Genomic DNA, 23101 nt, shown 5'->3' on the forward strand with positions numbered 1-23101 from the left:
AAGAGATGTATATGGAAATGTGCATTCGTGCAGGTGTGTGTATAAGAGATGTATATGGAAATGGATCTAATCATCATGAGAGCATATTATTAATGTGGCAAGATAACACATTCCTCATTCTAAGTCTAAATACTATGAGATGTATACATTAGAGCATATGGATTCCCTTCTTGGCATCTACTTGTGCATATACATCGCCACCTTTAATAGAGATACTTATATTGAGAGATCTGAATGCCAAAATAGGGAATGCCCAACTAGGGCGAGTGGATCTCGCACCCGAGGAGATTATTCCGGATCCCAATGGTATAAATTTTGGGAGAACAATCATCTGCATGATGATGCATATTAGCGCTAAATGTCACCCGCATGCATAGCATATCCACATTGTAGTGCTATGCATGATGATGCATAGTCATGCAAAATGTCACCTGCATAGCATCCACATTATAGTATCAAATGAAACCCACATGTGTCTTGACACATGATACTTCACATGCATAATCATAGCATGAGAGAAAAGCAAGGTGTGCTCTAGTTTTCATAGAAAAGCAAGGTGTGCTCTAGTTTTCATAGAAAGTTTCATAGCTTGCAAAAGGTAGTGCAAAAAGTATGCGGGGAACCATATTTTTTGGTGAGCTTCCTACACTGAGATTTTTTGTTATTTTAGTAGTGAGCTTTTCTAAAGCTGTTTTCTCATTCACGCTGTGTGGTGGCTGTGGGTGATGGCCTTTACTACACCAATGTCAAAGTCCCTTACATCCCTCATCTCTAAAGAGTACTTGCAGAAGTCGCTCTTTTGCAATTGTCATTTGGATCTTCTTGGGACTTGCTTGCCTATCCATTCTAACAACGTCATATACCAATTTCTCTGTGGTGTCATCCAATGAAGGCTTAAGAACACATGACTAAATAGGACTTTTTAATGGGTACATGTAATCTTATTGTTTCCTTTTTGTTGCTCTAGTACCTCAATCAAATCTTTTAGTCAAAAATCCTTTGAAGAAAGCGTTATTATATATTCCATGGTTCAAGTAATAAGAACAAACTACCTTATGACATTCAAGGTGCCCAATGCAATGGCTTATTCTCACCTTGTTGTTTGGTAGAGCCTTGTTAGGAGTATGTGGCTTTGACATCCAAACATGCCCATCATACTTGTGTTGCATTGCATCCATTTTATTCTCTACTCTACTCTGGAGAAACTCAAAAACCAAATTTCCATCATACTTGTGTTGCATTGCATCCATTTTATTCTCTACTCTGGAGAAACTCAAAAACCAAATTTCCATCAAAAAACCTAGGTAACTACTGAACCCTTTGAACTGTAGGAAACTTGGTTATGTACTGCCGAAGTAGGGTAGATGCCTTTTGCTTTAGCAAAATAGGGATAATGCTTTTCTCATCATGCCTATGAATTTGAGCTTGCTTACCTTTATCCCCTAGGATATTTAGAGGACATTGAGGGAAATCCTTGCTAACATCATCTTCTGTACTATTTTCACTCACTGATATGTACATGGTTGATGGACCTGCCATCTCTGCTTATAGTTCTTTATTTTCAAAATTGCTACTATCACTCAACTCTATTGTCGATATAGAGGAACTCTCTATTTTCAAATCCAAAACAAGGAGCTATGAGGCAAAATATATATATATTTTTAGCACATATATATGGCATGCTAATGCCTCTGAAACCCTTTCAATACCACCTTGAATTATTGCCTTGAAGCTCTTGAATCTCTTGAAGCAATACACAGATGAAACCTGTTGCTCAAGAAAATCTTGGCTTACCAACATCTTTCTTGAGCCTAGTGATATTTCCATCTCTTTTAGAACATCTCCACAGAGCCACTTGATGATAGAAGTAGTTTCCATTTGGATTTATCAAAGTCTCAGTGGAGAACACATAAGCCTATAGTGCCGAATACAGCTTCTCATCCCAAATTGAGCGATCTCATTTATGACCTTCTTGAGAATCCTCTATAGTGTCTTGTTAGTGGACTTGGCCTGTGGGTAATGACCATGGATTTCTTCTAGATGAATAGGTGTTGAGTGACCAATCGAATGATGTCATTCACAAAGTGTTTGCCCTAGTCACTTATGAGCTCTATCGAGCAGTCAAACCTGTTGATGATGATCATCTCATAGAGGAACTTCGTGGTGGACTTAGCTGTATTATCCTTAAGGTCTATGGCTTCCACCCATTTGGTACTATAGTCTATTGCCACTAGAATGTATTTGTTACCTGTAAATTAGGTTGGCAGCTTGAATGGGCCCACAAAGTCAAGGCCCTATTTGTAGAATGGTTCCAGTGGGAGGATCGTATTGTGAGGCATCCGATCTCTATCAGTTAACTAGCCGAGTCACTCTGGCATACATTGCATTGTTTGCCCCATTTGCAGGCATCTCCAAGTATAGACGACCACCAAAGACCAACTTGGAGGATCTTCCTTCCTATTACCTGTGCAAAGTAATTGCCGAGCTGATTCCTTTGATGGGATTTTTGGAGGACACCTTCATGCTCTCATGAGGTGGAATGCACCTCCTGAGGGATCTGATCAATGCTCTTCTTGTATAGCTGTCTAGCTATTACTTGGAAATACCAGCTTCAGATAGCTATCTGCTTTCTTTGATCTCAAGAAAGGTTATCCTCCATCAAACTTGTCGCCCACAAATGTCAACATTTCATTATATTAGGTATGAGGTATCAGCATGACTACCTCTGCTACAAATCATCCGCCACTTTAATTGGGACTTCACCTAAATCCAAATGGGGGACATGTAGTCTGCCACTATATGGCTGGTTCCCAGAGTATGCATAATGATGAACTCGAGGTTCAGTGGGACTTCTACGTGTGCTAGATATTGGAACATTCAGCTATGTTATATGACTTGCCCCAAGAACCTTCTTAGCTCCTTCACTCTGGTCAAGATCGAAACTTTCCAAATCACCTCCACCTTGGTGAGTCCACTACAATGCCTTCCTGAGAGATTATGTGGCCAAGGAGCATACCTATTTGGATGGAAAATGTACATTTTATGGGGTTCACACTCAGTCTTGAACCTCAGCATTTTGATGAGCACAACTCCAAGAGCACCAGGTATTGGCATGATTTCTTGAAGACACTGAAGTCATCAATGAGCACCCGCATGAAGCTTGTCAAGCAAAAATTTCTTGAACCATTTGTTGAAATCTTATTGGAGAATTCTTGAGATTGGATGCAAAGGTACCCATTTAGTGATGAAGGTCATCTTCTCCCGATCTTGTGGTGCCATTTGGACTTGATTGTAGCCACTGAAACCATCCAAAAATGAATACATCTCATAGTCGGCTACTGCATCCAGTAGGGATTCTATGAATGGCAGAGGAGGGAAGGGGTCTGATATTATCATGGCATTAAGATTTCTATAGTCCACATAGACCTTGAGCTTTTGATTCTTCTTGGGGAAGATCACGATCAGAGACAGCGATGTCACCTGATCGGATCGGATATATAAATCCGACATGTAGTAGTTTGTCCAGCTCCTCCTTGACCCATTTTGCATAGTTTGGATTCATCCAATATCTTTGTTTCCAGATAGGGACTGAATCCTCCTTCAGATTGATCCGATGTTGGTAGAATCAGGGGTCAATCTATTTCATCTTGGTGTAGCTCCATGCAAAACATCCTGGAAGGAGGACGTGAGTAATACCCGAATCTCTTCTCGGAATGCAATATCCAATTTAGCAGTGATTTGAACAAACTTTGGGTCAGAATTTGAGTTGAGATGTCAAGCTCAACATGAGCTAACACTCATGAGGCGTCTGCATGACCGTTTGACATTTACATCACTATAACGAGTTTGGTAGCTAGCACACCGACATATCTTCACCTAAGATTCTATAGCTAAAGTCCACACCTGCCCACTCCACTTAGCATGTTCACATTATGGATCGCATGTATATAGTACTTATGTTATATTTTCCTTATCTTTTTTTGGAACCCTTTTTGTTGTGAAGAAGAAGAACATTTTTCAGTCTCTCATCTTGTGTGTTCTCTTATAGGATTTGTGAGAATGTGTGTGTGCTTTTGCAAGAGCTCGAGATTTTTCCTCCCTGCATCTTTTCATGGTATCAGAGCCTGGTTCATGCTAAGAGCTAAGTGGCAAGCAAGAGAAGCACAGGAAGCGGTACGATGGTAAGAGCTTCATCTACTCTTTCCCTTTGTGTTGGCTACTACACCCTTGCCGGGAGCTCTTTGGGAGGCACTAGCAAACTCTGATTGAGGAGATGTCTTCATGGGAGCGGAGCTGCAGGACAACTATAATGTCCTTTGGATAAAATTTTTAGGCTGAAGATGCGTTTTGGGCGTGTCTTGACCTTCGTTTTTTAGTTCGCAGGCATTCGCGTGCACTATGGGTAAGTTTCAATTCTATGTAGATTTCTATTTTTGGAGCTGTAGTAGTAGGAAGGGTAATTGGTTGTACAGACACTGTGTGTACTGCAAAGAGATCTTACAGTTTCCATTGGGTGTATGTATGCTAATTAAGGTCACTAGTTTTTATGACTGTTTGGGTGCAGTATAGTATCGCTGTGTAGAGAATACAACAGTTTGTGCAAGTCAAACAAGAGTGCTATTTTTGGTGAGTTTGTGTTGTAGACAAGATGTTGAATGATGGAATTAATCAGATTGTTATAAAAACTCTTGACAAAAACATCTTCCATGCTTGGAGGTTTAGATTGACAAATTTCCTGATGGGAAAAGGCTATTGAGACTACATTGAAGGTGAACATGAGAAGGCACTAGAGATACTCGAGATTAATCCAACTGCTCTACAAATGTAAAACAATACAAGGATTGGAATCAAGGAGCAAGGAAAGTCATGTATTGGCTTTCTATTAGCATATAGGACATTATGATTGGGAATATACAGGATGCCAAGTCATCTAAGGAGTCATGGGACACCTTGGTGAAGCTGTATACGAAACTAACACCAAGGCACAAAAGATTCAGTTGAAGAATGAGCTTCATACTTTGGAGAAGAAAAATATGTCTGTGAATGATTATGCCTTGAAGATCAAGGGTATTGTGGAATCCCTTGCATATATTAGTGTTTCTATTAATGATGATGATAAGGTGGAAGTATGTCTATGTCTATGTGGTCTTGGGCCAGAATACAAGGCATTCAAGACATCTATTCAAACTTGGGAGAACATTTCCAACTTTACAGATTTGGTGTCAATTGCTGATCATTGAAGAAAAGAGTTTGGGTGAAGACCAGTCTTCACACAATAAAGACAGTTCAGAGCAATAGGCCTTCTACATAAGTATAGGTAGAGGACAAGGTAGAGGCCGAGGTTGAGGCCGTGGCCAACAAGGTGGTGGCCCAACAATTAACCATAATTATGGTCAACAGCAACAACAGTCCTCCCAAGATTCACAACAACAACACACAGGTGGAAGAAGTCAGTTTAGAGATAGGGGGAGTCAAAGAGGTCATGGGCAAAGACATCATAATGATACATGAGTCTATTTTTACTATGGTGGTAAGCCTAGACATGTGCATGCAGATTGCTATAAGAAGAAGAGTGACATGCAAAATGGAAACAAAATGGAAAAGTGTAGCAAAATAACTATGCGTCCTCTAGAGCAGAAATAATGAGGATAATGAGAGGTTGTTTGTTATGCAATGTGTAGTTAATGTTGTGTCGTCTGGAAATGATGTAGTATCATGTAAGGATGATGTATGGTATGTTGATTCAGGTGCTTTAAACCACATGACAAGTCATGGTGAGTGGTTCAAGGAAATGAAGAGTTTTGAAAGACCAGGTTTTGTCAAAATAAGGGATGACACTACTCATCCGATTGCCCATGTTGGAGAGTGCCATTGTCTATGTAGGATGGTAAGGTGAAGTACCTTGCAAATGTACTTCATGTTTCAAACATTACAAAGAATCAGGTTTCAGTTGGCCATATGATTGAGCAGGGTTTGCAGATCCAGTTTAACCCTAATGGGGCTGTTATGTAGAAGACTTTAAAGATAAGTGCAGGTTAGTTGTACAAAAGGCAACAGAGTAGGTAGAATGTTTACATTGAATGTAAATATACTTGAAGTGAGTGCTACAATGTTTACAATTGGTTCGGGAGTTGTTGCAGATACAGACATTTGGCATAAGAGAATTGGGCATGTAAATGTGCAAAGAATGAAATCTTTGCAAACTAGATAAATTGTGCAAACTAGATAAATTGTGACAGGGCTGCCTAAGTTTAAGGTTGAAGGTATGCAGAAAGTATGTGAAGCATGTCAATTTGGAAAGCAAAGCATGTATTTCCACAAGACAGAAATATGAGCAGGAATGTGCTAGATGTTGTGCATTCATATGTATGGGGTCCTGCAAAAACTACGTCCATGGGTGGCTACAAGTATTATGTAACATTCATTGATGACCATATGAGGAAACTGTGGGTGTATTTCATGAAGAAGAAGAGTGAAGTTTTCACTCATTTTTAGAATTTCAGAGTGATGGTGGTTGAAAAGCAGACAAGGAAGCATGTGAAGTGCCTAGGGTCAGATGGAGGGGGAGAGTACTTCTCTCATGAGTTCTCCGATTTCTGCAGAAGAATAGCATTCAAAGATAGTTTACATGTACATACACTATGCAGCAAAATGGAGTTGTTGAGTAGAAAAATAGGCACATTATAGAGATAGCACATGAGCATTGATGGGACAGAGAAGAATATGCCACATAGCTATTGGGATGAAGCTGTTTCTACGGCAGTTTATATCATGAGCAAGACTCCTACTATAGCCATACATGATGTAGTGTGCTAGAGGAGAAATTTAGTGGCAAGAAACCTAATTTGTCTTACTTGAAAGTTTTTGGATGTATTGCCTAAGTGCATGTGCCGGATGAGTTGCATATGAAGCTAGATCCAAAGGCTGAAAATGTGTGTTTATTGGGATAATCCCTTGAGAAAAAGGGATATAGATGCTATAACCCTACTACATGTGAGTTGAGGGTAAGCAGAGATGTGTTTGACGAAATGAGTAGCTCGTATGCTGCTGAAAAAGATTTTTTTGGGGTTGATGTAACTGGAAACGTGATTGCATAGAATGCAAGTCAGTAATCACAATCATTGAGTGGACCTAGAGAGTCCTCTTGTGTTGGGTCTATTGATGATAGACCATGGAGTGGCAGGCTATGTCATGATACTAGTCCTATAGAAATGTAGTTGGTACATCACATAAAGGTAAAGATAAAGTGGTTGAGCCCCTTGGTATGCCTAATATTTATGCAGGGCATTCTTTTGTTGATGGAGAGTCTAGTGGCTTGGAGATGAGCCTTGATAAGGAGCTTGGGATTCCAATGAGGACACCTAGTGTAAAGAAGTTTTTGGAAGCCATGAATGCAAAGTTACGAAGTGCACCAAAACAGGGTATTTTGGACTGCATATGCTAGTTCAATTTGAATGCACTCAGTGTGATTTTCTACATCAATAGTGAAGTTGGTTGAGTACTTTGGAGTATTTGGGACACTTATTAGAGTGTGGTTGAGCTGAGAAAGGCTTCATTTACAGGATTGGACGTGTGCAAAAGGTGCATTGGTATTGAGTAAATATGTCAAACAACCCAATACAGATTATGGGTGAGAAGTTGGATAGAAAGAACTTCCAGGCATGGAAGTATAGGATCAAAATCTTTCTGAAAGGAAAAGGATTTTGAAACCTTGTTAGGTGTAGAGCCAGAGCCAAATCTACCCCGACAACCTACACAACAACAAGTTGTAGCTCATAAACAATGGTCAACCTACACAACAACAAGTTGTAGCTCATAAACAATGGTCAACCTACACAACAACAAGTTGTAGCTCATAAACAATGGTCAGAGAGAGCATACAAAGTTTTCCATTACTTGTCTATATTTATCTCGGATGCTATACTCATACATATACATGATGCTGAGAATCCCAAGGATGCATGGGATACTTTGGTAAAGCTTTGGTAAAGTTGCAAGTCTCAGTTGAGATAAGAGATTCACAATGTGAAGCGGAAAAGAAGGAGTATTCATGATTATGTAGTACAAGATATTAAGAAGTATGTAGATGTATTGGCAACTATCAATGCCCCCATGCCTGATGATGATTTGGTAGACATTGCCTTGCGTGGTCTTGGCAAGGAGTATAAGTCTTTTGATACATCTATCTCTATTCGGAGTATAGGTTTACCAGATTTTGATGAGTTGGTTTCACTCTTGCTTGTTGAGGAAATAAAACTCGGTGACCCTTTTCATGATGCATCTACTAGCCATGATGATCATGGTAGGAATCAGGCTTTCTGGGAATTTAGAGGTAGGGGGAGATTTGCATCACGAGGTCATGGTTTTGGTCGTTAGATGGCAGGATAGGCCACACCACAACATAATTTTCAACCTTCATATAGTGCTAGAGGTGGTCGTGGATATACACCTCAAAGAGGTAGAGGTAATTCTCATGGAAGAGGACATTGGAAGGCCAACAAGAATCTATGAAAAATGTGGAATGCCATTACTATGGAAAGTTTGGTCATATGGCACGTGACTGTTACCCCGAAACAAAATGATTTGAGAGGGGGTAGAGCACAACATGGTGGAAATTATGCAAATAGTGGAAATTTGGGAGCAACATGGTGGAAATTATGCAAATGGTGGAAATTTTGCATCAAGCAGTCATGATGGTAGTGCAAATCACTTGTTTGCCATGAAACATGTCGTGGGGTCTATGATGACACATGGTGATAGTGATGACACTTGGTATATGGACTCTGGAGCATCAAACCATATGACTTATCATGGTAAATGGTTTGAACATATAAAGCCAATGGATGTGAAAGGCTATGTGGATACATGTGATGATTCTCAGCATGTTATCACTCATGTTGGGAGTGTGCCATTGGTGATGCACAATGGTGAAATGAAGTCTATGTCAGATGTCTTATATGTGCCTTCGATTACAAAAAGTTTGGCCTCAATTGGTCAAATGGTTAAGCAAGGTTTACAAGTTCATTTCAATGAGCATGGTTGCTTTGTTGAGGATTTCAAAAATGGATGTAGAGCCATTGCCAAAGGCAAGAAAGAAGGTAGATTATTTAAATTGGATGCTGGGATTCCTGAGTTGAAATCGGCTATGTTCTCTAAAAGCCGAAATGTGGTATAAGACATTGAAATGTGGCATAAAAGGATTGGACATGTGAACATACAAAAATTAAAGAACATGCAGGCACGAGGCATTGTTGGTGGGCTACCTAGATTCAAGTATGATGGGAGTATGCATGTATGTGATGCTTGCCATTTTGGAAAGCAAGCAAGGTTGCCATTTCCTAAAGAAGGCAACAGGAGTAGCATGCCACTTGAGATCGTTCATAGTGATGTATGGGGTCCTACATAAAACCCATCCATTAAAGGCAGCATGTACTATGTGACATTCATTGATGATTTCAGCAAAATGACTTGGATTTACTTTCTCAAAGAGAAGAGTGAAATGTTGGGAAAGTTTATGGACTTTAAAGCTTTTGCAGAGAAGTAGTATGGCGAAAAAGCATTTTCACTGACCATGTCTTTCACTTTGAATGGTCCTATCCACCTGATCTTGTATTTCCCCAGATGGGGTCCCTGTTTGGCATTGTAAACTAACATAGAGCCAACTTTTCAAAAATTTCTATGCTTGAGATGTCTGTCTGTCCAAACCTTCCTTCTTCATTGCACTATTTCTACTTTCAAGAAGGAATTGATTTGCCTTTCTTCTTCTAAGCTAGGAGCTCATGTATTCTATGCTCCCAAGATTCTTTCATTGGAAGCTTCTCTTGAATTGCTATTCTAAGACTGGGTACCACGTCTTCCATTGGCATGACTGCTTCCAAACCATAAACCATTTTGAATGGCATTTGCCTAGTAGCGACCTTGAATGATGTCCAGAATGCCCATAGGGCAGCATCTAACTTCTGGTCCCACAATCATTCTTGTTTGCATTTATGATCGTCTTCAAAATCTTGGTAAACACCTTGTTGGTAGACTCCATCTATCTGTTCCATTGTGGATAGTAAGATGAGGACTTCTTATTTAATTATCTTTCCCCATTAATCCCTTCATCACCTTGTTCATAAAATGTGATCCTTGATCCACTGACTATTTCTACTGGCAACCTGTGCCTTGAAATAATGTCCTTGAAGAGGAACTTCACCACCTCTTCTGCGGAGTTGCTTTTCACAGCCTTGGCTTCTGGGCACTTGGTGAAGTAATATGTTGCCATGATGATGTATTCACATCTCTGTTTCCTTTTGTGGGTGGTTTGATAGGTCCAACAAAATCCAATCCCCACTGGTGCCAGGGGAAGTATGGGTGTGATGGGCATCTTATTGGAATTTTTGAGTTGGCCCATCCGGCTGATTGACATCACAGTTCGTTGCTTCCATGTTGGCATCTCTCATGACAGTTGGCCACCATATGCTTTCTTGTTGTAAAATTTTTCGGGCTTTTATTTAACTATGTCCTCCAGTGATGCCATAGTGTGCTTCCCTTAGCATTGCTGGTTGACATGATCCAGAATGCATCTTCAAAGAATTTGATTTATGCTTCTTTCATTGTGAAATTTCTACTTCTTACAGTAATTCTCTTCTTCTTGTCATCAGTATATACTTCCTCAAAAGACCCATCTTCCAAAAACTGCATCATGTCATAATACTAGTCTTCCTCTACTCCGGATGATGTAACTATGAAAAAGTTGGCATCTATAAGCTAATCCTCTACACCCTCCAAAGAAGGTTCTCCGGAATCTAATCTAGACAGAAAGTCTACCATTGCATTTTCTTTTCCTGAAGTGTGCTGAATGGCAAACTCAAATTCTTGAAGTAGGAGCATCCATCTTGCCATTTTCCATACCGAGAAGGCTTTGTTCACTAGATAGATGAGAGCTTGATGATCTACATGGAGAAAAAATTTGGTTCCCAAAAGGTAGTGCCCAAACTTATTCATGGTGGTGAAGATCATGGGGAGAGGGCTTCTCGCTCTGTTGTACTATAGTTTCTTTCTGCTCTTGTGAGAGCCTTGTTGGCATAATGTTTAGGCTACATGTTCCCTTTTTATTTCTCTTGCATGAGTGCGCTGTCTACTACTCTATCTGAGGCATCTACATAAACATGAAATATCATATTCCATTCAGGATTGATCATTACCGGTGCAGTAGACACTATGCACTCAGGCCAGTGAAATGCCTCCTCATATTATGGGCTTCATTCATATTTAGCATCCTTCTTTGTTAGACCATATAACGGATATGCTACATGAGCCAAATATTTCAGAAACCTTGTATGCCAAGAACTCTTTCAAGATGCTTTATGTTCTGGGGAGTGGACATTTTGGTTATGGCCTCCACCTTAGTTGGATCTATGGCCGACGATCCTTGGGCCAACACAATGTGTCATAACAGAGTTCTAGATTTTACTGCAAATGCACACTGGCCGGATTTAACTTTAGCCTTATGTCCCTACATCTTTGCAAACATAACCTTAAGTGATAAATGTGTTTAGCCTGATCCCCGGACACATTGAAATCATCCACACAAAAGCTTTTATAAAATATGTTAGGTAGTCATAGAAGATTTCTTACACCATTCTCTAGAAAGTTGTTGGTACATTCTTCAAGATAGACATCATGATGATGGTTGCCACAAAGACCCCCCATTCACTGACGAAGGTAGTCTTTTCCTAGTCTTCTGGAGCCATCTTCACTTGCCACAAAGACCCCCCATTCAGTGAGATGAAGGTAGTCTTTTCCTAGTCTTCTGGAGCCATCTTCACTTGATTATATCCACTGAAACCATATAAGAAGGAATACATCTCTTTTTCGAAAATCTCATCAAGCAGGGAGTCCATGAAAGGGAACGGAAAATGATCTGAATTGGTTACTGCATTTAGTTTATGATAATCCACACATATTCTAATCTTCATGTTCTTTTGGGGACTAGTACAATCAGAGATATCCATGCAGCTTTTTCTACAGGTACAATGAAACCTACACTCAATAGCCCTTCAATTTCTTCTTTTACTTGTTTTGCATAATTTGGGTTCATTCTATACCTCTGTTGCCTGACTGGTATGGCTCCTTCTTTCAAATTCATGTTGTGCTGGAAGAACTTAGGGTCAATGCCCTCCATGTCTTCATATGACCAAGCAAAGATGTCTTGATACTCCTTTAGTAGTGATACTAGCTCCTATTTGAATTCATCCTCCAATTCTAGGGTGATCTTTACATTCTTTTCTTCTCTTCCTTCTCCTAGATTTACTTCCTATAATTTCTCCAGACTCACCTTAGCTGCATTGTTTCCTTGGTTTTCTTTCTAATTCTTTACCCAATCCTGGATCTCCTAGATTTCTTCTTCTTGTTCCAAGATTCGAGCCCACTTTCTTCCATGGCTTTTTCTTGTAGGGTCTTTCTTAGCTTTGAGCTTTTTGCTTTCCTAGAATTTGCTTCTGATTTCATTGATTGATCCTTAACCACTTTCGCGTTTCTGGCCTTTGTTTTAGTGTGTTACCTTATTGCTTCCTCCACATTTACCATGTACAATGGTGCTAATTCTGGGTGTTTGCGGAGTATTTTGGTTTCTTAATCATCATCAAAATCTTCTGACATGTTGTATGTTTCGACATGGACTGGCCTCTGAGCAGGTTTTAGTGGTCTCTTAGTATCTGTGAGATCGACATACACCTTCCGCTTACCCTTTTTCTAATGGTAATTCTGTTTTTGCCCCAATCCTACTTCACCTTACCATGTCTTAGCCAGGGTCTTCCTAGTAACACTTGGTAGGACCCAGTGTGATTTTTTATGGTGATCACCACTAGATTCACCATGAAGTCAACTTGTTTGATTCTCATTGATACATTTTTTATAATTCCCTTTGGCACCACTATTCTATTGTCAGCCATTCTTATGTTGAACTGAATGGGTCCCCACTTGAGGCCTAAACCCAATGCGATTTCTTATGTGACCACATTCACCCCCCTAGATCCTCCATCCAATGCTTCATCATCATTAAGGAGAACATTGTTGAGTTGAATTGTGACTTTAGCCACTTTGTTATCTCTAGATGCTGGCGGTTCTTTTGCTTGCATATTGCCACATTCTGTCTCTTCCTCCACCGTGTGCTTTAATTCTTTGCTAAGTCCTTCAATGCCTGCTAACAAGATCTTGGCATTAAACCTTGGGCATAAGTCTAGTAGTTGCTTTAGCTGAACATGTCTATCCAGCAGTAATGACATTACATTTGATTATAACCAGTTAGCATCTATTTGGTTCTCTTCCTGGCATTCCTTGTTGAAGTGCTCTGTATGCTTGCTTCCACTTGTTTCTTGAATATCTCTACAGGGATTTCTCTTGCGTCATCCTTCTTTTTCTTGCCTTGCCTTTTTCTATTTCCTTTGCAGTTTGGATTCTCAATTTGTCCTCCTATTCACCTTTTTGTAGCTTTTTGGTGAGTCTTGACCATCAACTGGAGTTATCATTATCTTAGATTCGTTTGCCTTAGCCCTTGTTATTGCTAGGATGTTGTGCACCTCCAATTGCATGTCTTCTACTTGCATCATGTTGGCCCCCCTTGGCGGATTCTCCTTGAGCTGCATAAGTTTTGCTTGTCTTTCTTCGTCATGCTTTTTCTTCATGGCACATTCTGCTTTGGTATGTTTGGACCGTTGGTAATAATAGCATGTGAAGTTAGTGGTTCCTCCGGAACTTCCTTGGCTTCTTCTTGTAGAAAAAATTCCTAGACCTCTATTCCCAAACCTTCCCCTTCAGGAGGTCTTCTTTCCACTCCCTCTATGTTATTCACCATGGGAGCTCTATTTTTCATGTTGTACCTATAATTCCATGTACTATGGTTGTACATGATGTTACAGATTGAACAAGTTGGAGGTACCGTGCATTCCTCTTTGAGGTGGCCTTCTTGTTTACATTATGAGCAAAACACATTTTTTTCAGAAATTTGCTTCTTTACCCTTTTTCATTTCTTGTACTAGAGCTGCTTTACCTGCTCTATTAATTCTCCAAAACTTGCTTGTACCTTTCCGGACTTCTTCTTTTTGTCTTTCTTTTTTGCTACTGCTACCGGAGTGTCTTTTTTGCTACTGCTACCGGAGTGTCTCGTGAAGAGTCGCTTGAATCATCCTCTTTGGTGGTGACGCTCTTCTTGGGCTTCCTTTTTGTCTTCTTTCTTGACTTCTATTTTCTGCCCTTTTGGCTAACTTCACCAATTACTTAAATTCTTCTTCAATTTCCACTTGCTTTATGCTAACTGCTCTACATGAATGTCTAACTTAAGCCCTTGGACAAACCAATCATCAGCAATAATAATGTGCATCGAGGGTCAAGTCTACTCTACCACCCCTTGCCTCAAGTTCAATAGCTTTGTTGCATAAGCTTCCACATCCATGTCCTCTTGATGAAGCTCTCTCATTTGATCTCACAGAGTTGAGTTGTGAATTGATCTTGTGGAATCTTCCCAAAAAGGCAATCATGACTTCTTCCTAGGTCTCAAAGTGGTTATCCTGATATCTTGCCACCCACTTCGTTACTTTGTCCTTGAAGGTATTCATGAAGGCATCTCTGTGCGAATTTCACTTAGCGCTCTGGTTTTTCTAAATCCCGACGAGGTCTTGCCACTTTCCAGTATTTCTCAAACCTCCTCACATGGTCCACATCTTCCCCTTTATAGCTTGAAAACACCAAGAAATTTTTGGCTAGTGACTCCATGGCTGCCTTGAACCTTCTCCAGGGGTTTACTTGTGGTTGTTCTTGTTGGCTGGGTTTCTCCTCCCTTCTTGGGTTTTCCAAACCAAGAGTGTGTGCTGCCTCTCTTTCTTGGCACTCCTTTTCTTAGTCCGAACTGTATCTAAGTTCTAAAGCTTCCTCTTGCTTGGGCTAGCAGAGCAGATATTTCCACACTGTCTTCTTAATGATGTGAAGTACTCCTAGCTGCGTGCTTTCCTAGAGGGTCTTTTGGGAGGCATTACTTTCACCTCTTATGGCTTCTTGCATATGATAATGACATGCTTGAATGTGGCTGGGTTGTGTGATGACGAGTAGCTCTTCATGTTTAGTTTTCCAGAAGGTTCCCTCCATACTATGATTTCACCGTGTGTCTACTTCAAAGCCCTCTTACCCTTGCCTAATGGTGTAGATTGCTACACCGAGAGGTTTGTTGTGAGTTCCCCAGCACAATTACCAGGTGTTTCTTGCTAATTTCTCTATTAGCAAAGTGGCAAGATAGCAGTCTGGTATGGCAGACTAGTCAGGCAATGCCGTGGGAGACATGAGATTCCCGTCAGAGGTTCAGGGTTTAAACACCAATTCTAAAGTGGTTGTGGGGTATGCTACGAACTTTTCTCTAGTGGGAAAGCTTGAGTGCAGTGAATATGCATCACTTTCTTCCTCACTCAGATCTCACTTAGCATGTACACATGAGCAGAACTACAACATAATCATTCACTACAAAGTAACAGTTGACATGAAAAGGAAGAGTAATAACAAGTGTGCCTTTTGTTCCATTCCAGAAGTATTACAAAGTGAGACAAAAGACATTTGTAAGTCTTTGATACATTACAAGCTCCATGACATGACAATCAATTAACATTGCAAGCTGACAAAGCTACACTATAGTACACAGACCATGAGTCTACACATGCACATGCCAGCACACTCTCATCATCTATCTCTCTCTTTTCTACAGAAGTTGATCACTCTTTTAAGTTGTGCCTTCTTGATCTTGGCAACAATGGCTCCAAGGTGGTTACCGAGTTAAATTGTAGCAATGTGATGAGCTATGGTGGATCAAATGCAAGGATCAACATGATTAGCATAGGAGGTGATTAAGATGAGATAAGTGCACAATTAATCTAATAGCTTAATGTAGTCATGGATACTCAAAAACCAGCAATTTCTCATTAGGCCAATGCCTCAATTTATAGGTTTTACATCCACAAGATGCCAAGCATCTAATCCCACTGATTTCTTCTTGATTTGTGCCACCTCCCCTACATCTAGGGAAACCTTTTCCTAGAATCTTTCCACACCCCTATATTCACTCATGCTACCCTTTTCACTGCTACCCACTCAATTACAGACTCCCTTTTACAGTCTCTTGCTAAGGGCTTGTTCCCACACACACCCATTCACTTGCATATTTCAACATACCGTCCGTGTCGCCTCTACACATGTGACACCAAGGTGGTGGTCACGTCATGCATTGTGGGTTGACTTCTTTGCCAACTGCCACTGACCCTTTCGTTGTTATTGCACCACTAGAACAACACATCTCTTGCAAGTTGATTACATTTTTTTTTCATGTCTTTGTGTGTATGTTTTCTATATCAAGCTGGTGTGTTGCTGTGCGCATATCTAGAGACACTCAGTAGGTTATCAGGTAGCGGTCACCCGCCGACAACACTTTGCTGACCACGATGCGTCTTTATGCCTATTTTACTTTACTATTTGATTTCTTTTGTATTTGAGTCAATCATTCATGTACACACGTGAATTGTGCTACTTGGCATGGCTAGAAGCTCAAGAAATTCAGTTTGCTAGCTTTGGCGCTTGGAATAATCACAAGAGGAAGAGCTAGTAACTCTACCACAACAACAACCACTGCTCATACCACCACCACCACCCCCCTCCCTAGCTTCTATAATACAACATGCTTAGTGACCAACTGTCATAGTGAAGTATCTAAAATTCTTCAAGAAATCCTTGAAGGATGCCAACATCCTTCTCTTTGACAGTGCTTGGTAGGTGAACGTCCCCAGGCCTATTGATCAGAACCTCAAGAAAGCAACTTTTGTACCAACTTTACAAAAAAGTGTGGCTCTCTGGGTTGCATAGTATGAGTATGCTCATTTCCTGACATATGATGCAATCAAAGATGCCTTTCTTTAAATATTTTAAGAAGATAAAACATCCATGCATGTGCTTGATAAGCTATGATGGATGAACCAGAAGAACCTCACGATCAAAGACTATGCCACCAAGTTTTGGAAACTTCTCTGATGATTGGATGTAGCCAATCCACCTACTAGCGGAAGAAATACTCAATTTCTACTTCATGAAGGGATTAAGAAAGTAGTTGAAAAGGGCAATTATGGTGCCAATCTCCCCACTCTAACTCTGAAGCATCTGGTTGAAATTGCTCTCTGGGCAAAGCGAGTGTTGGTGGGGTCTATCAAGAGCAAAGGCAAGAGAAAAAGTAAGAGGAAGTTGAAAAGGTCCACTTTCGACTCTTCGGAGGAGGACGAGTATAATTTTGATGACTTAACTTCAAGTGAGGAATCGGAGGAAGATCACAAAACAAGGTTAAAGAGCAAGAAGGCAAGAAAAAAAACCAAGGAGCTAGCTGTAGCCATGGGGCTGAGTTGACTAGTGAAGGAGCGAAGTCCCCTCCCAAAGTCTGGTCGAGCACTTAGTGCTTGAGGTGTTTGAATCACGGACATGGAGCCGAAGAATGGGGCTTGAATGAGCTTTGGTGTGTCATTTAAAGGACAACCACACACAGCACCAAAGCATGCACATATAATGGGAGGAGAGTGCCTCAACAACCTGTAGGGGTACAAGCCCCAGTGGTGGCGGCAGTTCAACTCGCCCCACCGATGGCTTCGCAAGATCCATACCGAAGGTCACCGTTCTGCCCACATGGGAATTGCCCTCCCAAGGATGTACCAGGTTCTCAATGGCCCAATTTCACATGCTTCTATTGCCATCATGCACCAGGTCATTGGAAATTTGACTATGAGATATGGAGGAAGCATAGGAGGGATGAGGTGGAGAATCCCAAGCGCTTGAACATCAGGCTCGCTGACAGTGAATGCCATGGAAATCCTAGCTTTCGATGAGCACGAAGGAATCAAGATGACCACAAAGAGGTGGCGGAATCATTTGCCATGGTAGTGACTAGGTCTATGCAACCCGAGACTCTAGAGGCAGGGAAAGAGCCAACCTCGGATAAGAAGGGGAAGAAAGAGGTGGTCACCTAGAAAGAGCAACACAAGGTTCGCATGAGGTGTCCGACTGGATGGAAAAGAAGCAAGCTTGGGAAGCGTTGTGGAAGAAGGAGCTAGAAAGGCCCCGGCCAATTTGTGAGTGAACAAGATGCAAAAGTAACCAAATAGCCGATTAATATAGTACAACAAACCACAAGGAGGAGAACTGTCCTCGACACAGGCAAAGGAAAACCCTCAAAAAGGTGCAGAGGCACCGAGGGAGGAAGGTCGGATTAGGCTTGCAGAGGGAGAGACGTTGCTGTATGATATGTGGGAAGATCTGAAGTAGCAGTCGATTCATATGTAAGTGGAACATCTCCTCACATTAGTGCTAAACTTTAGAGAGTAGGTGGTACACCACCTAATACCCAAGAGGAGAGAACAGGACCATCACAGACTCTGGAAGCCATGCACATTGAGAAGGAGACTTTGGTGACAAAGCCTCGATCTATGATGAAGCCATCCCAATGATACAAGTTAAGCTCTCTGGAGTGGACATAGCAAAAGTACTACTAGATGGCGGATCAGGAGTCAACATTTTGTTGGATATGACATGCTGAAGGCTCGGATTGAGCAGCTAGGATGCCCTATTCACGATAAAAATGGCAAATTAACGTCGAGTCCAGCCGCTCAGATTAATTCACGGGCTCACAATGGAAGTCTCTAGATTCACCTTTCGGATTGCAGTGGTGGTTGCTCTGCATATGGAGGATATAAAGGGTGCCTACCTGATGTTACTAGGAAGACCATCAAGCACGCACAAATTAAGTAGGACTGGGATGCACATAGAATAACCATCTAGAGAGACAAGAAAGTCAGGCTTTCAGTGGTGGCCATCTACTATAGGAAAGTGGATAAACCTTCTTAACCGAAAGTAGCCAAAGGAGTAAACATCATGGAGGGACTCGACCTGGATGAAGAAGAGGAATATCTCTAGCAAAACACAAATCTGATCAGCTTGTTTGAGGGTTGATGTGGTCTGTATCATGGAGAAATATTGACCAGCCCATAATCATAATGAAGCTAGCAAGGATCAATAGGATTTGTTGAGCAAAGGGGAATCTCCTGATGAGACCCAATATTTTTATGAAGACTTAGCCAATGATGGCAGTGTATCGAGCCTCCAAAAAATCATTGAGGGTGGAGAAAGCCTTTGAAAGGGGCCTACAGCAATCCAAATGGGTCAGGGAAGATGGGCTGATTGAAATAAATTTGGGTACAATTTAAGAAGATGCAGGGAGGAAAGGAGCTTGAACTCTTGCAAGCACACACACACTCTCACAAACTCTAGAAGAGAACACACAAGATGAGAGGCTGAAAAATGTTCTTCTTCTTCACAACAAAAAGGTTTCTAACAAAAGATAAGGAAAATACAACATAAGTACTAAAGTACTATGTACATGTGGTCCATAATGTGAATATGCTAAGTGGAGTGGGTAGGTGTGGACTAATCTTCGGTGTAGTCCAACTGTAGAATCTCTGGCAAAGATATGTCGGTGCGAGCTACCAAACCCGCCAATGTTGTAAATATCAAATGGTCACACAGGCGCCTCGTGGAGTGTTAGCTCATGTTGAGCTTGAAATCTCAACACTTCCCCTCAAGATCAACTCTAGCTCGTGAACTCCAAAACATCTCAAAATCTATGGAGCTTCTCAGCTCCCAAGGCCTTCGTGAAGATGTCAGCAACTTGATCCTGTGTGCTAACGTAGGCCAAGTTGATGTTGCCTGCCAAGACTCTCTCCCTGATGAAGTGGTAGTGTACCTCAATGTGTTTCGTCCGTGCATGGAAAACTAGGTTCCTGGCCAACTATATACTACTAAGATTGTCACATTATATGACAACCTTTCTTTGCACATGCAACCCCAAATCAATAAGTAGTTTGCATAACCAAGCTACCTCACATGCTGCCACTGCAGCTCCTCTGTACTCAACAAGGCAACTGTGGGCTGCTTCTTGCTAGTCCATGTCACAATAGCACTCCTCAATGAAAACATAAATCCAATGGTAGATCTCCTATCTGAGATGCTTCCTTCCCAATCTACATCTGTGTACCCATATAGCTCCAATGATACACTTGTGTTGCATAAAACAATGCATAATCAACAGTTTTCCTCAAATATCGAAGTGTGCATCACACACTGTCAAGATGTGGTTTGTGCGGAACCTGCATAAACTAGCTCTCTAAGCCACTAATGTAACTCAAATCTGACCTACTGATCCTGACATAGATCAAACTCCCCATAATATTCATGTACATAGTGGGATCCTCCAACACATAATTGCACTAACCATGTTCCTACATGGTCTTTGATCACTTCAATACTAAATAAACATCTCAATTCACCCAGGTCTTTCATATCAAACTACCCACTCAATGCCTTCTTGACATCCATAACATTTGTAGCATGATCTCCTATGACAATCAAGTCATCCACATAGATGACAAGCATGATCTCCTATGACAATCAAGTCATCCACATAGATGACAAGCAAGACAATCCCATGATCTGTTTTCTTCACATAGAGTGAAGAATCTGCTGAAGAAACCTGAAATCCAATGGAGATAAGATATCGGCTTATCTTATCACTCCAAGCACAAGGTGCTTACATCAAACCACATAATGCTTTCTTTAACCTACATACATGAGTGAGGCACCTCGGGTGTACATATCCTTTTGGCTGTGCCATATAAACTTCCTCTTGTAAATCGCCATTTAGAAATGCATTTTTCACATCCATTTGATGCATTTCCCATCCATTTGCTGCAGCCATAGCAATGACTGCTCTCACTATTCATGTAAGATTCCTCCCCAGCCCCTCAAGATGTCCAATTTCTTCCCCTGTAATCAATCCCCTTTTTAGAATAATAAAAGATCTTGTTTCTACCTGTTTTGGCCTAGAGAGAGAGAGAAAATATTCTAGAGAGAGATAATTTAGTTTTTACATATCTTTGGATGGAAAAATATCCCTTCTTATTAAAATAAATTTCTCCAAAGCAGAAGTTTAAAAAAAAATTTAAGGTGTATTAGAAATAAATTATAATGTGCACAAAAGATCTTACCCTAAGGATCAAGATTTTCTAAAAATTTTAGATTATGGTCCAATTAAGGTTCCTATGGACCAATAAGATTAATCCAAATTCACAGAGGAGAAAAATTGAGGAATAAAAGAAAAACCCCCTAAAAATGAGTAAATGTTCACATAAGATGAAGAGTGGACTAAGGACCAAAGAAAACAATTTAAAAAACTGAATTTTGACACCTCAGAGTGGGGATCTCCCCTCATGAAGTAGGTGCCTTTTTCTCATCATTACTCTAATTTTTTAATCAATAAAATGAGATATTTTTATCTCTCCTCTCTCCTGTTTCATAACTAGATCCAAAAAGTAAGCTGAACTGACCCAAAAATGGTTAAAAATTGACCAAATTGATCTAGAAAATTCTAGAATCAGGTTTCTTGGTTAGAGGATCACTTTTTCCTATAAATACAAGCCTCCTCCTTTGTAAAAGCTTAATGGTGTTTATGCACTATTACTCTACGTCGTCCTGAGCCATCTACATTGATTTTTTTAATAATTCAATTGTTTTTGGCCTAATCCTCTCCAAAGTGAATTGGTGGCCACTATTGCTTCAAACAATAGTAGAACCCTCAATCCCTCAAGCCAAAGAAGAGCTTACAAGCTCCATGTAAGCTAATTTTCTTACTTGTTTACGAATTTTAAATCTATGGTTTTCTTGATTTTTATGTTTAGAAATTGATTGAATTAAATTCAAATGCTATGCCTTTGATGAAAAGGCCACCCCCTTCTCTTCTTTACATTCCAGCCCTTCTTAATCCTAGAAAGATTAACTAAGAGATTAATTAAACTCTTCTTATTGTTTACACTCTTGAATTTAGAAAATTGTGTAGATTAGAGTTCTATAATTCTGAGTTGGGTTAATTAAACTCTTCTTATTGTTTACACTCTTCTTATTGTTTACACTCTTGAATTTAGAAAATTGTGTAGATTAGAGTTCTATAATTTTGAGTTGGGTTAATTAAATTAAGTAAAGATAGATAAAAATGAGAAATGGTCAGCCATACAAAGGAGGTTATGGCAAAATTTTCTAGAATTTTGTGAAAAAGAAAGTTTGTTTTTATGTTATTCCAAAAGAGTAATTTCCACCATTTTTGCATCTAGAAGAAATATTCTAATTACTCTATGTACATATTCACCTATGAATATGGATGGATATCACTGATATTAATTATTAAAATTGATTTTTATGCGAAGAAAGATGCATAATGGAATGTTTTATTATAAAAGTGTTATTCTTATTAAATTTAATTTCTGTGCATAGAAAGATGCATAATGGAAATTTTTTATTATAAAAGTGTTATTGTTATTAAATTTGATTTCTATACATAGAAAGCTGCATAATGGAATTTTTTTATTATAAAAGTGTTATTCTTATTAAATTTGATTTCTATGCATAGAAAGATGCATAATGGAAATTTTTATTATAAAAGTGTTATTCTTAATAAATTTGATTTCTAGGTATAGAAAGATGCATAAAGGAATTTTCTCATTACAAAAGTGTTATTCTTATTAAAATTGATTTTTATGCATAGAAAGATGCATAAAGAAATTTTTATTATTATAAAAAAGTGTTATTCTTATAAAAATTAAATTTTATGCATAAATAGATGTATAAAGAAATTTTTTTTATTTTAAGTGTTGTTCCTATTAAATTTGATTTTATGCATTAATTGATGCATAAAAGGATTTTTTTAATAAAAGTGTTATTCCCATTGAAGTTGATTTTTATGCATAAATAGATGCTTAAAATTTTTTTATATCAAAACTAGAATTCTCTTAAATTCTATGTTTAAATTTTATGAGTATTTGATAAATGAATAATTAAATACTCTAAGAGAGAAATTTCTATCATTTTATATTCACACGGATTGTAAAAAGAAAATTCAGAAAATCTATCAAGTTTAAAATATTCAAATAAATGATGAATTTATTCCTCATTAGAATTCCTAACTAGTTTAGAAATCAGTTAAGTGAATATTCAAAGAAAG

The sequence above is a fragment of the Cibotium barometz genome, chromosome 17, assembly GCF_041138505.1.
Source record: "Cibotium barometz isolate CiBa-2024 chromosome 17, ASM4113850v1, whole genome shotgun sequence".
NCBI lineage: Eukaryota > Viridiplantae > Streptophyta > Polypodiopsida > Cyatheales > Cibotiaceae > Cibotium > Cibotium barometz.